This window comes from Lissotriton vulgaris, chromosome 11, assembly GCF_964263255.1.
Source record: "Lissotriton vulgaris chromosome 11, aLisVul1.2, whole genome shotgun sequence".
In the NCBI taxonomy this organism is placed as follows: domain Eukaryota; kingdom Metazoa; phylum Chordata; class Amphibia; order Caudata; family Salamandridae; genus Lissotriton; species Lissotriton vulgaris.
Genome location: NC_141699.1, coordinates 349,766,919 through 349,781,666, shown reverse-complemented (window position 1 = coordinate 349,781,666; position 14,748 = coordinate 349,766,919).

Here is a 14,748-nt window from a genome sequence, read left to right as displayed (position 1 = left end):
TTTCTTGGATCCATCCGAACCCCTCCGGCAGACACCACAAACCCAAGGAACTCCACCTGCGTAGTGCTAAATTGGCATTTCGCCAGTTTTGCATATAGGTTATGCTCCCGCAACTTGCGTAGGACCTGGATCACATGCTGCTGGTGCTCAGCCCCCGTCTCAGAGAAAATCAAGATATCATCCAGGTATACTATCACACTCCGATCCAAGAACTCCCGAAGCACCTCGTTTATGAAGTACTGGAATGCCGCCGGTGCATTACACAGCCCGAAGGGCATTACACAGTACTCATAAAGTCCATGCTTCGTTTTAAAAGCCGTCTTCCACTCATCCCCATTTCTCACACGCACCAAGTGATAGGCGCCCCGCAAGTCCAACTTGGTGAACACCTTTGCGCTGCGAAGCTGATCTAACAACACGGGGATGAGTGGAAGAGGGTACTTGTTCTTGATGGTGGCTTTGTTTAACGTGCGATAGTCCACACATGCCCGCAGAGTACCTTCCTTCTTCGGAATAAAGAAGATAGCCGAAGAAACAGGCGAACATGATGGACGGATAAACCCCAGACGCAACATCTCGTCGAGATACACCTTCAGGTGCAACTCCTCCGGTTCGGAGAGAGCATACACTCTACTACAAGGAAGGGGCGCCCCAGGAATAAGATCGATCTTACAATCGAATGACCTATGTGGAGGTAAACCCTGCGCCTTTTCTACATCGAACACCTCCCTATACTCCTGGTATTGCAAAGGTATTGCATCCATGTCAGTAGTAGCACAAGATAATGACAACTCCTTTTCCCCTGCATCTCTGTAGCAATGTTTTATACAATACGAGGAATCAAGAGACACCAGCCTTTGTGCCCAATCTATCCTGGGGTTGTGCTCTTGCAACCACGGCACACCTAAAACCATCCCAAATGAGGGAGCATCAATGAGATCAAAACACACCATCTCGGAGTGTCCGTTCTCACATACCAGGCACAGAGGCATAGTCCTCTTTGTAATTGAACCAGATGTTAATTCTGTGCCATCAATCGCCCGCACGGGTTCGGGTTGATCTTTTATGCAACAGGGAACCTTCAATTTATCAGCCAAAGTGATATCAAGGAAATTCCCCGTAGCCCCCGAATCCAACAATACCGACACTGGTACTCTACTCTCTCCTCCAAGTACCAAATGCGCATTAATGATGAAATGTCTAGGAGCCCTGTCAACTACCCCAAGCACCTCGTACTGTCGCTCCTTCCGTTCATGGTACAAACAGGCCACCCTCTTCCCATAGGAGGATCCAGAGGGTTTCACGGGACATTCCCTCGCAAAGTGCCCACCCTGGCCACAATACAGACACAGACCCATCTCACGCCTTCTTTTCTTTTCTTCATCGGACAAAGGCCCCCTTACTCCACCTATCTCCATTGGTTCAGAGAGACCTTTTGTCTCACCAGCTCCCAGGGGCTTATGATCAGGCTTCACAAACCCTCCCCGAGACACCTGGTAACGACTCTTCTCCCCCCGTCTCTCCGCCAAGCGATGGTTCAACTTAACCACCAGATCGATAAAAGCCGCGCAATCAAGTGGGGGGTCCACTACCTGTGAGACTATGTCTTTAAGATCTTCGGATAATCCCTGATAGAACAAAGATGTTCTCTTATCCTCGGGCCAGTGTGTCTCCGACACCAACCGATTAAAGGTGGAAATATACGTCAGGAGGTCCTGGCGTCCTTGTCTTAACTTCAGAAGTTCTGTGTCACTTGCCTGCATAAAGGCATGTTTCGCGAACAACCCGCGCATCAGTTCTTTAAATGCCGGATAGTTAGTCAACACCGGATCATCCCTATCCACTAGGGGTATAGCCCACTGTGCCGCTGTGCCAGCCAAGTATGATATCGTAAACGCCACTTTGGCCGAATCATTGGGAAAAGCAGTTGGTTTGCACATGAAGTGCAGTTGGCATTGGTTCATGAAAGTGCCAAACTTGGCACTATCCCCTGCAAACCTCTCTGGTGGCGCCAATGGTACAGGTACAGGAGTGTTCACAGTAACTGATACTGGTACCCCCCCACTAGCTCCCTGCCCTGGCCCACCTGTGTATTGAAATGTGGCTGGTTGTATTACCGGGGTCTGAGGTGTCCTAAGCTGCACCCTTTCTCTACTAAGCAGTGCCCCAACCTCCTGCTTCATGGCCACATTTTCCTGTCGTAAATCATGGATCTGGCTTTGAAGTGCAGTCAATGCGCCCATGACATCCTGTAAAGTGGGAGATGTACCCGCCGTAGCACCCACATCCTCATCCATCGTCGCTCAGGCAGTGCAATTATTACGTGGGCTCGTTATTCTGTTGGCTCCTGCCCACCTATGCCCATACACTGCAGGAGCGAAGACAACCCCGTTCCCCTGAACCCACCAATCCGTGGCTCACACCGTAAACAATACCATGAACCAACGAACTGGTTAGGGACAGGGGGCGGGAATAAGGGAAGGACGAACAAGGGATCCCAGGTCTTCTTCTCCAAGGGAAAGAGTCTTTCTGCCAGGACCATGTAACTCCACGTACTGTATTACAGGGGATTGGCCAAATCGCCGTCTGCCACACAAGAAAAACAACACAATGTCAATATCCCCAATATACAAGCCCTCTTTCTCTTCTCATGCCCCCCACACACACCTCCCTGTAACACTCCTCCTTACCCACAGAAGCTGTAATAATCGCCTGGTGGAGTGCTCCGTCCAGGAGTAGATGCTGAGTCCGGCAGGCAGATAATGGGGGGGGGGGGACCAGGGGAAGATAGGGCGAAGCAGCAGGGGATTGCTTCAGGGAACTGGAACCAACGGAGGCCAAGGGGGAGAAGAGGAGGAAAAAGTCGTGAAAACGACTAAAAAAACCTCCAAAAGCCAAAGCAACGAGAGTCTTCCTTTCTTATGGCCAAACGAGGGTCCAAAACATACAAACACAGGGGCTGAAGGGCAGAGCAACTCAATCTTCGTTGCGCGTCGCTTCAAACGCGGAAGCGCCTAAACCGGCACTCCGCCTCCTCACAACGATGCGGAGGGCCTGCAGAAGACGCGGAAGTGCGGGGCAGCGTTAGAGCACTCAAACACACCAATTGACACCGGGTGATCCCGCCGGACCACCGATCTCCAAGACAGAAGCGCCGGAGCCCCAGTCACTCCTAAATCCCAGCCGGGATAAAATGACTCAATACTGCCCAAGGATTTGGAACTGCACTTAAAACATATAAACAAAACAGAACAAGACAAAACAGACAAACACAGGCTACCAAAAAACCCCACACACACAAGGGCAGGACCAGGGAAATCCAAAGGGAAAATGTAGAGTCAAAAACACAATACAGGGAATATCACGAGCCCGTGATTTAAATCGGTATTCCCAAACAAACTACAACTCTCAGCTAGGAACAGGAACCACAATGCTAGATAACGAGCACCAGAGACAGGGGGAATCAGCCTTTTAACCCCACCTAGCGTCACATGGGCTTCGTTATGCATGGCAAGAGAAAGAGGACTGTGAAGGGCCAAGGCAAGTTCCTAACACTGTAACTGACGCTTTGATATAGGGACGTTGCCTTTTAGGGTGTTTAAGGCTATTTCTGAAATGGCAGCCACTAAATCGTCAGAAGCTGTTGCCAGGATGGCCTTTCGATGTTGGGGACTGGCTTTAACAAGCATTTTCAGAGGGCTAAATTGCGGCGTAGGTGTGCAGACATGGTTCAAGTTCAAGTTCAAGTTCGGGAATTTATATAGCGCACTACTCACCCAGAGGGTCTCAAGGCGCTTGGGGAGGGGGTTCATTATTTATCGAATAGCCAGGTTTTAAGTTCTTTTCTGAAGGAGATGTGGTTCTGTGTAAGGCGGAGGTGAGTGGGGAGTGAGTTCCAGGTCTTGGCCGCCAAGTAGGAGAAGGATCTACCTCCCATGGTGGATCTTTGGATACGCGGAACTGCGGCGAGGCCTTGATTGGAGGATCTTAGTTGGCGGGTGGGTGTGTAGAAGGATAGTCGAGTGTTGAGGCATTCAGGCCCTAGTTTGTAGAGGGCCTTGTGTGCGTGGGTGAGGAGACGGAATGTTATTCTCTTGTTGACGGGAAGCCAGTGGAGGTCTTTCAAGTGGCCGGTAATGTGATCTTGGCGAGGGATGTCCAAGATGAGTCTCGCTGATGCGTTTTGGATGCGTTGGAGTTTTTTCTGTAATTTGGCTGTAATTCCGGCATAGAGGGTGTTTCCGTAGTCTAGTCGACTCGTAACCAGTGCGTGGGTGACAGTCTTTCTTGTTTCGGCGGGGATCCAATGGAAGATTTTTGGAGCATACGAAGTACGTTGAAGCAGGAGGATGAGACGGCGTTGACTTGTTTGGTCATCGAGAGTGAGGAGTCTAGGATGAAGCCAAGGTTACGTGCGTGGTCTGTGGGTATGGGTGCTGAGCCCAGATCCGAAGGCCACCATGAGTCGTCCCAGGCAGAGGGGGATGATCCTAGGATGAGCACTTCTGTTTTGTCTGAGTTAAGTTTAAGGCGGCTGTTTTTCATCCATACGGCTACTTCTTTCATGCCTTCGTGAAGGTTGGTTTTGGCGGTGTTGGGGTCTTTGGTGAGGGAAAGGATCAGCTGGGTGTCGTCAGCGTAGGAGATGATGTTCAGGTTGTGTTGACGCGGGATTGAAGCGAGTGGACTCATGTAAACGTTGAAGAGGGTGGGAATGAGTGGTGATCCTTGTGGTACACCGCAGATGACTTCGGTGGCCTCTGATTTGAATGGGGGAAGTCGGACTCTCTGAGTTCTCCCAGCTAGGAACGAGATGATGCAGTTCAAGGCTTTTCCTTTTATGCCGATGTTGCTGAGGCGTTGTATGAGGGTGCTGTGACAGACAGTGTCGAAGGCGGCGGAGAGCTCGAGTAGAATGAGGGCCACTGTTTCTCCGTTGTCCAGTAGTGCTCGGATGTCGGCTGTTGCTGCGATGAGGGCGGTTTCGGTGCTGTGTTTGGCTCAAAAGCCGGACTGTGAGGGATCGAGGGAGTTGTTGGATTCGAGGAAGGCGGCGAGTTGGCTATTGACGGCTTTCTCAATGACTTTGGCCGGGAATGGGAGGAGGGATATGGGGCGGTAGTTTTTAAGTTCAGAGGGGTCTGCTGTGGGTTTCTTCAGGAGGGCGCTGACTTCGGCATGTTTCCAGTTTTCTGGGAAGGTAGCAGAGATGAAGGACCAGTTGATGATATCACGGAGATGGAGTGCGATGATGGAGTCTGCTTTGTTGAAGATGTGGTGGAGACATGGGTCGGTTGGCGAGCCAGAGTGGATGGAATTCATTAGGCGGATGGTGTCTTCAGTGGTGATTGGGTTCCAGGCGCTGAGGTTGTTAGAGGGCGGTTTAGGTTCTGAGGGGGGTGGAGAGGATTGTTCGTTGGAACTGTTTTCGAAGCTGTTATGTATGTCGGCAATTTTGTTGTAGAAGAAGGAGGATAACGAATCGCAGAGGTCTTGGGAGGGAGTGATGTCGTTAGAGGCTGCGGTGGGGTTGGTGAATTCTTTGGCGATGTTGAATAGTTCCTTGCTGTTATGGGCGTTGTTGTCGAGTCGATTCTTGAGTGCTGATTTCTTGGTGGATCGAATCAGCTGGTGGTGTTTGCGGGTAGCTGCTTTGAAAGTAGTCATGTTGTCGGTGGTTGGGTTTTTTCTCCATGTTTTCTCGAGAGTACGGCATAGCTTTTTGGATTTCTTAAGGTCATCGTTGAACCAGGGGGCCTTTTTGCAGTCTAGTTTGGTGTGATGGTTTGTCAAGGGTGCTAATTAGTCAGCGCTGTGAGTGATCCATTGTTTGAATTTGATGGCAGCTTGGTTTGGGTCTGATGAGAGGGCGGGTGGGTTTTGGTTGAGCGATGTGAGGAGTTGGTCGGTGGTGATTTTGTTCCATTTTCTTCGGGGGATAGGTTGTGGGGGGTTGTGGGTCGAGGTGGTTTTGTAGCTGAAGTGAACACAACTGTGGTCCGTCCAATGGAGAGCTGTGGTGCGATCGAAGGAGATGTGTTTGCTGGAGGTGAAGATTGGGTCGAGCGTATGTCCGGCTACATGGGTGGGGGTGTCGACAAGTTGTTTGAGATCGAGATTGGCCAGTTTGTCAAGAAGGGTGGTGGTGTTGCTGTCGTTTTTCTTTTCCAGGTGGAAGTTGAGGTCTCCTAGTAGAATGTAGTTCTCTGAGGCGAGGGCATGTGGACTGATGAAGTCAGTGATGTCTTCGCTTAATTGTTTACGGGGTCCTGGAGGCCTGTAGATGAGGGTGCCTCTGAGTGTGGTCCTAGGGTCGGTGTGGATCTGGAAGTGGAGGTGTTCAGAGGTTGTAAGGTTATCGTTGGAGCTGGCCGTGATTTTGATGGTGTTCTTATGGACGATGGCGATGCCTCCTACTGTTTGGACGGTGCGGTCTTTTCGGATGATCATTATAAGGGTGGGGCTGTAAATGGTTCTAAAAGACATTAGCGCTGCTTTTTATAGTTCCTGGTCTTGGGCTTCGGGGTGTAAAGTACAGGTAGCTCTGGTGGAAAAATATCAGCCCTTAGTCTATAGTCTTTTAGAGTTTCATTTTTTAAGTCTACCAACAGGTACCCGTGGGGTTTTGCTGTAGCGTCGTTAAAGTCCTTCATGAAGAAGTGTGTGTTTCCGGGGTACATCTGTTTAGCGATGACGGCTATTTGCTGTTTGTCACGAGGGTTTTTAAATAAAACAAGGTATGAAGCGTTGAGAGCTATAGACCTACTGTTCTTGCCTTTATAAAACAAGTTCTGCACAATGTAGCAGATGCTTAGATTGCGATGATGTGAATATTGAGTAAAAGCTCTCTCTAACTCGGGATGATCACCACCTTCACGCATCAGATCATCAACAATTATCATATTTACAAGGGTTGGGGGTAGTAGCTCATCATCGTTGAGGTTATCCGGTATACCCTCTATAAATTTGATATGTGGGAACCGGCGGCCCAAGTCTGTATAAAGAGGCTGCCAGCATGAATAAAGCCACACAATGTTGTTAGGGGTTTGTGATAAAGCAGAGCCAGCATTTTCTAAGAGCTTTTTTATAAAGTAGCTTTTGCTGCAGTTTGAGGGTCCTGCTAGCACGCAGGAGAACGAATGCTGTAACCTAGTGTCCATGCTGCAGCGGGTGTCTCTCTAATGGGTCTAATAACCATAAGGCAGTGTTTTATAGTCGGTGGTCAGGACCCTTTTATCAAAAACAACTCGCAATGTTTTATGTAGAGGCTGGGTTGTGATTTCCCACTTCTTTTTGGATCTGACTATGCAGGGCTGGTTCATGACTATGGTTTTAACATTCTCAGAATCGTCTGCTGTAGCGTATTCATGCACCAGATTCTTCAAACTATCAAAATTGATTTTTAGGGTGTTGCTGACATTTAATGTTATCCCTTTGACCTTCATACACACCTTGTTCTTGTTGGTACGGTAACTGTATGTTTTAGGCCCTGAGGGGGTAAATTCTTTTATAAACTCATCCTTATCTAGCTCACTGGTTAGATTACCCAGATAATCTCCCATAGGAGGGTCTTCATCTCCCGGCTTCCTCAGAAAAATCACAGAATCTGTATCGTGATACAAGCAGCGATCCTGGAGCTTATCCATAACCCCGTAAAGCTCTAGACGAGCGTGGGCTGTTGTGAAGCAGGCTATGAAAATGTTTATGTTGTTACTCATTGTGGGGTACTCGGGCGTATTTCCAACTCAAAGCCGCGGTATCGTCATCGATAAACTCACAGCTGGACACCTCGTAGCATGTGGCAAACAGGTACTTGAACAGTTCATCAGGATCTGATATTAAGGTAGAAAATGTTTATGTTGTTACTCGTTGTGGGGTACTCGGGCGTATTTCCAACTCAAAGCCGCGGTATCGTCATCGATAAACTCACAGCTGGACACCTCGTAGCATGGGGCAAACAGGTACTTGAACAGTTCATCAGGATCTGATATTAAGGTAGTGTTTGAAAGGTTTGTGCGCTGTGCAAATTTTCCCCATAAGGAGTTGAGACAGAGTTTGGCTAACTGGCGGCGTGCAGGATTGACCTCTATCAGATGGGTGCGTAAACGGATACCCTCGTGAGCGTAGTAGTCGTCAATGTATTTCTGTTTTGCATCCTGACTAGTGCACCATTCAGGATACCCTGAGGCCTCCTGTTTGTCTCTGAGAAACAAATTAATGTAGGGGGCAAAGAGTTGTGTTGTAGTGCTCTTAAAATGCCACACTTCGTGTACTCTACCTAGCCTGTACCATTTCTCTAAGGAAGCTTGTACCTTGATGCTACACCAGGTCCCTGTGAGCATCCTTTGTTCATCGGTGTGAGTGCAGCCGTCAACTTCTTTAAGCACCGCACATGTTCGACAGAGGGGGAACATCAGCTTGCCATCGAGTCTGCATGGTAAGACCGGGAAGTAAAGCTGCTTAGGAGGATAGATTTCACATTTGATAAGCCCAAAGTATTCGGATAGGGGCTTAAAATCTCTATAGATGATGGTGGGATGACCCAGCGGGTACAACTTCATCTTGTTCACAAAAGGGTACAGACTGGTGAAATCATAGTAGTGTATTTTCTCACCCTCGCCAGCGGCCTTGTACAGTTGTATGGCATTTGTACGCCCTCCAAATAAGGCATCGCGGGGCTCCAGAGGTGTGGGTAAATCACGAGTCTTAAGAAAAGAGCAGAGGTCTGTGTCGGTTTTAAACATGTCTAACCACTCGTGCTCCCAAAGAACTCTCATAGCAAAGCCCTGGTTTTCAACATACTGGGCCTTTGTCAGAGTACGTCTGTATAAGTGTTCAAATGTGGCACCCAGCATTTTGTTATACTCGTGGGGTTTGTAACACTTGGGGCAGCCGTGATAAAAACAACCGTTGAATTCAAAGGTCGTCGGCACACCCTTAATTACAGAGAACCCGTCCAGGTAATAGGGGCCCAGGCGATATTCACCACCCTGTAAGGCATGCTGAATTTGTATGTCTTCCTTCTCAGAGACGTGCATGAGCCATTGGATAGAGGCGGTTGAATAACGTTTCTGTTTACCGTTATAGAGGTCTGCAGGTACTAGAGCTATAGTTTCAGGCCTCAAAAACATGTGTTTGTAGATGGACATACACATGGATGCCAAAGTGACGTTTTGAAATGGGTCTATGTATTCGACCGCTTGCCGCGTTTCAGGGGCTTTGGATGTCAAGGCCTTGACATTCTTAGTCATTGTCTCAGGTTTCAAGACCGTTACTTCTTTAGTCATAGACACCACAGCATCTCTGAAGAGGTTACAAGCTTGCCGCAGGATCATTACATCAGCCTGACAATAAGCTTTCAACTCTGTTTGAAAGTGAAACTCCTTTTCACAGTTTTCAGAGTACCATTGTAGAAAGCTCACTTTCTCATCAGGCATCATGTATTCCACCCCGTAGCTGTCGGGAGGAGGCATGGGCCCCACATAACTCTGGCTAGCCCAGGTGTTAAAAAAGTGTGGAAAATAACCTTTACACCCTGGGAACCCAAAGGCCTTTGGCAGCTTGCTCAATTTCATGGGCAGGAAATTCAAGGTGTCTATGAACCGTATTTTAAAAGGGCATACCGTCATCACCATCAGATTAGACCCCTGGGTTATGAGTTCCACCTGTATCTTTTCACGAATCATGTTTCGCAGAATAAAGAAGGAGTCATAGGCTTTTGAGCTGTGGGCGAGCATGGTATACCCTTGGAATTTGGTTTGAATGAAAGTTTTTAGGAAATCACCAATGCACGTTTGTCCCTCAAACTCCCAGCTGTCGTCGGAAGTTAGATGGTGTGCGTAAATATAGTTAGGCTGGTACACCCCGGTCTCTTGTGTGCACTCTATATCAAACACTATATAGTCTTCGGTCTTGGTCTGAGGTAGACCTTTAACCATATAACACTGATGGTTGGTGCCGGACTTGTAAGACACATGACAACGGGGACATATCATACCTTTGCACTTGGGATCCGTTGCCACATACCGCCCACACTCGCTGCAGTCCTTTTTAGGGACACAGGTGAAAGATTTCTCGTGTATGCTCAAGCAGTTTTGCGAGCGACAAAACATCCTACATGTGCCGCACCTCACCTACAGGGTAGCGTCTTCTATACACCCGTCCCTCTGACACATCTTACAATGCATTTCACACTGGTGGTATGTTTTATTGCTGTATATATGGTCACAGTGGGCGCACACATACCTGACCCCCAGAAAACCTTTAAGGTTCAAGATGCAGTAAAAATGATTTTCGGCGTGGAGGACATACACGGTCTTGTTTCTCACAGGTTCTCCGGTTGTAAAGTACTTCCAGGAACCGTTGTGATAAAGAACTTTCACTGTCACAGCGAAATAGTTCTCAAAAAGACCTATATCGCCAAAGCCGACCATTCGGTCAGGAGGTATTTCAAGAACCTCATGGGCTTCAGCAGCTCTCTAGACATGATGACAGCGTCAGGGGTCTTGCGAGCCATCAGCAGCCCCACGATGCTGGCCGCCAGACATGTATTGGCTGGGGCGTTGTTAAAGTTGAGCAGCCACTGCTGTTTCTTACCAATTATTTGACTGTATAGTATGCTCTTTAAAGGTCTGGAAACACCCCCCTCACGCCCCCGTACAATGAGGGCTATGACTCTAAAAGTGCCATAGGCGACTAGTTCAGCTTTACTCTGTAAAAGCCTTGAGAGGTTTTCTAAAAATTGCACAGCGTCAAAAACAGCTCGGGTCTTCCGCCTGGTGAACAACGGAGTGTCAAAACCCTGCCCCTGGAAGCGGAGTTGGAAAAAGTCATTAGGCCCCACATTGTGTAACAACCTTTCTATGAAATCCTGCACAGGTTGATGTATAGCTAGAACACCCTGATCGGATGATGGTATCTGGTGGAGGTTAACAAATCTAAACTCCTTATAGTGTTCTACGGCCCTAAACCTCTCTACATTGCGAGTGTAACTTCTAACACTCTCTAAAAACAAGGGCTCTGGGCCCTCATCAGTAGTAGTGTGAGTTGCGGAGGTGTTCTCTGCTGTGTCATTTTGGGGGGTCATGGTGGGACATGTCTATGGGGTTCTTGTAAACCTGCGAGTAACGTATATTCCCGCCTTCTTCAGCTTATTTATTAAACGCCGGCGTTGCTTTGTACTATTAAGCCACTTTTTTTTTTCTTTTACGGACCCAGGCTTTTCTAGAGACCATGCCCCAGCCTATCTGAACAGGTAGGTCGGTGTCGCTGTACATCTTGTTCATGCAGGCCGCCGCTACAGTTCCACCCCGAGGTCCTTCTGAATGTTGCTGTGCTTGGAGTTTTAAAGCCATCCCCCCTACCCCCTTCAAAGGGCCGACCCTCGGTATGTTAGACACTGCACCTATGTATTGTCGGTGGTGAAGTGCTGGTTTATATGTTTCAGGCGCTGGTCTTGAAACTATGGTACAGTGTTTGAAGGGGTCTAGGGAATCAGATGTGTCTTGTTTGAAGGGGTCTAGGGAAACAGATTTGTCTTGTTTGAAGGGGTCTAGGGAAATAGTGGTGTCTTGTTTGAGGGGTTGCGGGGCAACCAGTGGGCGCTGCTTGAGCAGTCGTAAGAAGCGTACAGACTTTGTCACTAACCTCTGGACCTTACGGCTTTATTTTGGAGGCCTCTTATGAGCACCAGTGGCTGTGGGGGTCTTTAACGGCTGGTGCTGCCATAGTCACGCCCGTATAGCATATATGTCTGCCACAGCCACCTGACACGCCTGTATGATCACTTTTTTACACATCTCAACCCTTTGCACGATTTTCTGATGGGCCTCCCTCGTGTACGTGGTCTTGGTAATCTCCACCCCCCATTTTATGTTTGCGGCGAGCGCCTGGCGTTTCAGTTTTCTAACAGCCATCTGCATCTCTTTTACATGAGCCGCAAATACTGCATATGTGTTTACAGACTCGTCTTGCGCTTGCTTAGAGGGCCCCACCTTGCGAGGCCTTATAAATGGCTGCAACGCCTCAGGACCCTCTATACTGGTAACAGCCTTAGCACCATTCTGTAAAGCCTGTTCCGCTAGTGTTCTAGAAATAGGGACCCCCTGCGAATGCCCTGGTGCGGACAGGAGCGGAACATTGCAAACTTTGTATGGCAAAAGCGACTGTACCCACTGGGCCCCCGGGGTATTGTCATCCACAACTATTGCTGAGGGCTGTGTGGGGCTTACGACGGCCGTGGGGCTGGACGCGGGACTGTACAAGGGATTGGTAGCTAGGCTGGACACAGGACTGTACAAGGGGTTGGCAGCGGGGCTGGTGGGGTCGTATGCCCCCGGAGGGGTACTAGGGGACAATGGGTATGAGGATTGTGAGGAGCTGTCGTTGTAATCATGGGTCCTAGCTGAAATACCTGTGTCAGGGTGTTGTGACTGGTTACCTGGGTTCTGTAAATCCTCTGTGCTCAAAGACCCCTGGTACACCGCTTCTGGGGTTCTACCTAGGCTGTCTACCATCCTCCTCATTACCTCCAGAGCGTCGCTATTCACGATAGAAGGACCTTCTAGGGGTTTGCTTATTATCGCCTGTTTAGACCCTAGGCTGGGCCTGAACACTTACAATTGGCTTTGGGGTCTGCTCCGGGGCGTGCACCTCTACATGAACAGTTATTTTATTTGGCACTGTCTGGGGTTTCAGGACGCAGGGTGGATCCAGCGTTGCATTAGGGTTGCTGAGGGACTCTGCTAACTGTAGCTTAGGGACCCCCGGTTTCAGCTTCAGATGTTTTCTTGAGAGGCGCGATGTTTTAGGGGGTTGTGGCGGTGCCATCTTTTTTACACACACAGGTACAACTACCGCCTCCTTGGGGCTCATGGGTGTATAGGCCTCATTTAAGGGCTTAACAGCCTTTTTTACAGATAAGTCTAAGGGGCTATCTTGGGGTTCAGGGGTCCTAGGTTTCTTCGTCTTCTCAGGGCTTAAGGGCTTTGCCTGGACCTCTGGGAGCACCGGAGCCATCTTCTTTAGGTTTAAGGGTTCTGCTTGGGGCTCTGTGAATACCTTGGAGGACTTCACACGTTTTAAAGGGTTGGGAAGGTTCTCTGAGTCCCTATGTTTCTTCTTAAGGGAGGCAGTGTTTGAGACACCTTTCCCTTTTGATACCCTGAGAGGGCTCAGACCCTCTGTAGCTGTTTGACACAGACCCTGCCCTGTGTTATCTGTGTTTGTAAACACTTCACCAGTGCTGACCCCACCCCTGTGCAGAATAGATTGTTGTAGAGGATTGTTCATCATGTTGTTTGGTGTGAAGTACGCAGAGAGTTTTTCCTGGCGTACACGCCTACTCACGCCTTTTGCAGCGCTTCTGTTGTTCTGGACGGTTGCTGTTATGTCCCTTAAGGGCTGCGCCGACCTTTCTTCAACAGCATGTTTCTGAGCCGCTTCTAAAATATAAACAGAAAAAATATATATATTAGAGAAAGCATAAAAAAGAACACATACAATCAGCACAATCTCTCTACACAGTCACCTTTTTATATAGGCATTGCTACAAGTCGTTGTACCCTTCTGCTTGAGGGTCTGTAAAACCGCTAGTACCTTTCACACCCTTTGTGACAAACACACCTGATAGAGGTCTTTTTGCAACTCCTTTATTTGACGGTGGTCCCACTTTAGAAGGTAAAGCTTTTCTCTTCAAAGGGCTTTCTTTTGAACGTTGCGCCGCCTCTTGTACCTCAACGCCGTCCGGGCATAACGTGGGGGTGCCTGTAAAGAAAAAATAATACCCAGCCTTAGTCATCTTTCTGAGGAGTCCCCTTATACACCCTCAGGGTCAGGACTCGGGCCTACCCCGCCAACTCCCCAGCGTCTTAGACAGTTTAAATAACAGGGGTCTTTTTATTTACATGTGGGAACTGAAGTGTTTTGCACACTGTTCATAGCTCCTTGAGCCTCTAGGTACACCATAAGATCTTCAAAAACTTGTTGTAGGTCAGGATCATAAGCTGTAAAAGTATACATACATGAGACCCACATTAGAAAAAAGGGAACTTCTGAGAGATTGGTGTACAAAACTACGTAGAACTACACAACTCAAAATATATATACCTGGCTGCGGGGTTGTCAAGTGTACAGCGTTGCTAGTTATTACAAGGGTGTCCAGCGCAGGGGGTACATTGGTAACGGTTGCTTTTGCAGAGTCTTGCATCTGTATTAAACAACATGCCACTTTTTTCCTCCATTAATGTACCGTTTGCTACCTCATGTATTTTGTTTGCTCACAATTGTCACTTTTAACTCATGTAACTTATCGTTTGCTTTTGTAATTTTGTTCATTTGTAATTTTCTGTTCCTTTTCTGAAGCGCTCTGACAACTTAGGGTAAAGTTTGCGCTATATAAAACAATTTAAAAACACACACCGGAGCTGCTGTGCAAGGCCCGCCCCTTCAGTGACAAGCTGATGACATCACTGGAGGGGGCGGGCCTTGCACACCAGTTCCAGAGAAGCCTCCCAGCCGCCATGCTGCCGCTGCTCCAAGGACACACGTGGACTCGTTGGAAAATGCCCTAGGACCCAACAGCAACGAAGTACGACCCTGAGACCGCCGCAGACACCACAGCAGCCCCCCGAGCAGCGCCCCAATGCAAGCGGGCTCGGGGATATTTAAAAAAAAGAAAAACGCCAAAACTTACCACGCGGGGCACAGCGCCCCTGGGACCCGCGGAGCCTTCCACCCCAGAGCCCCCGA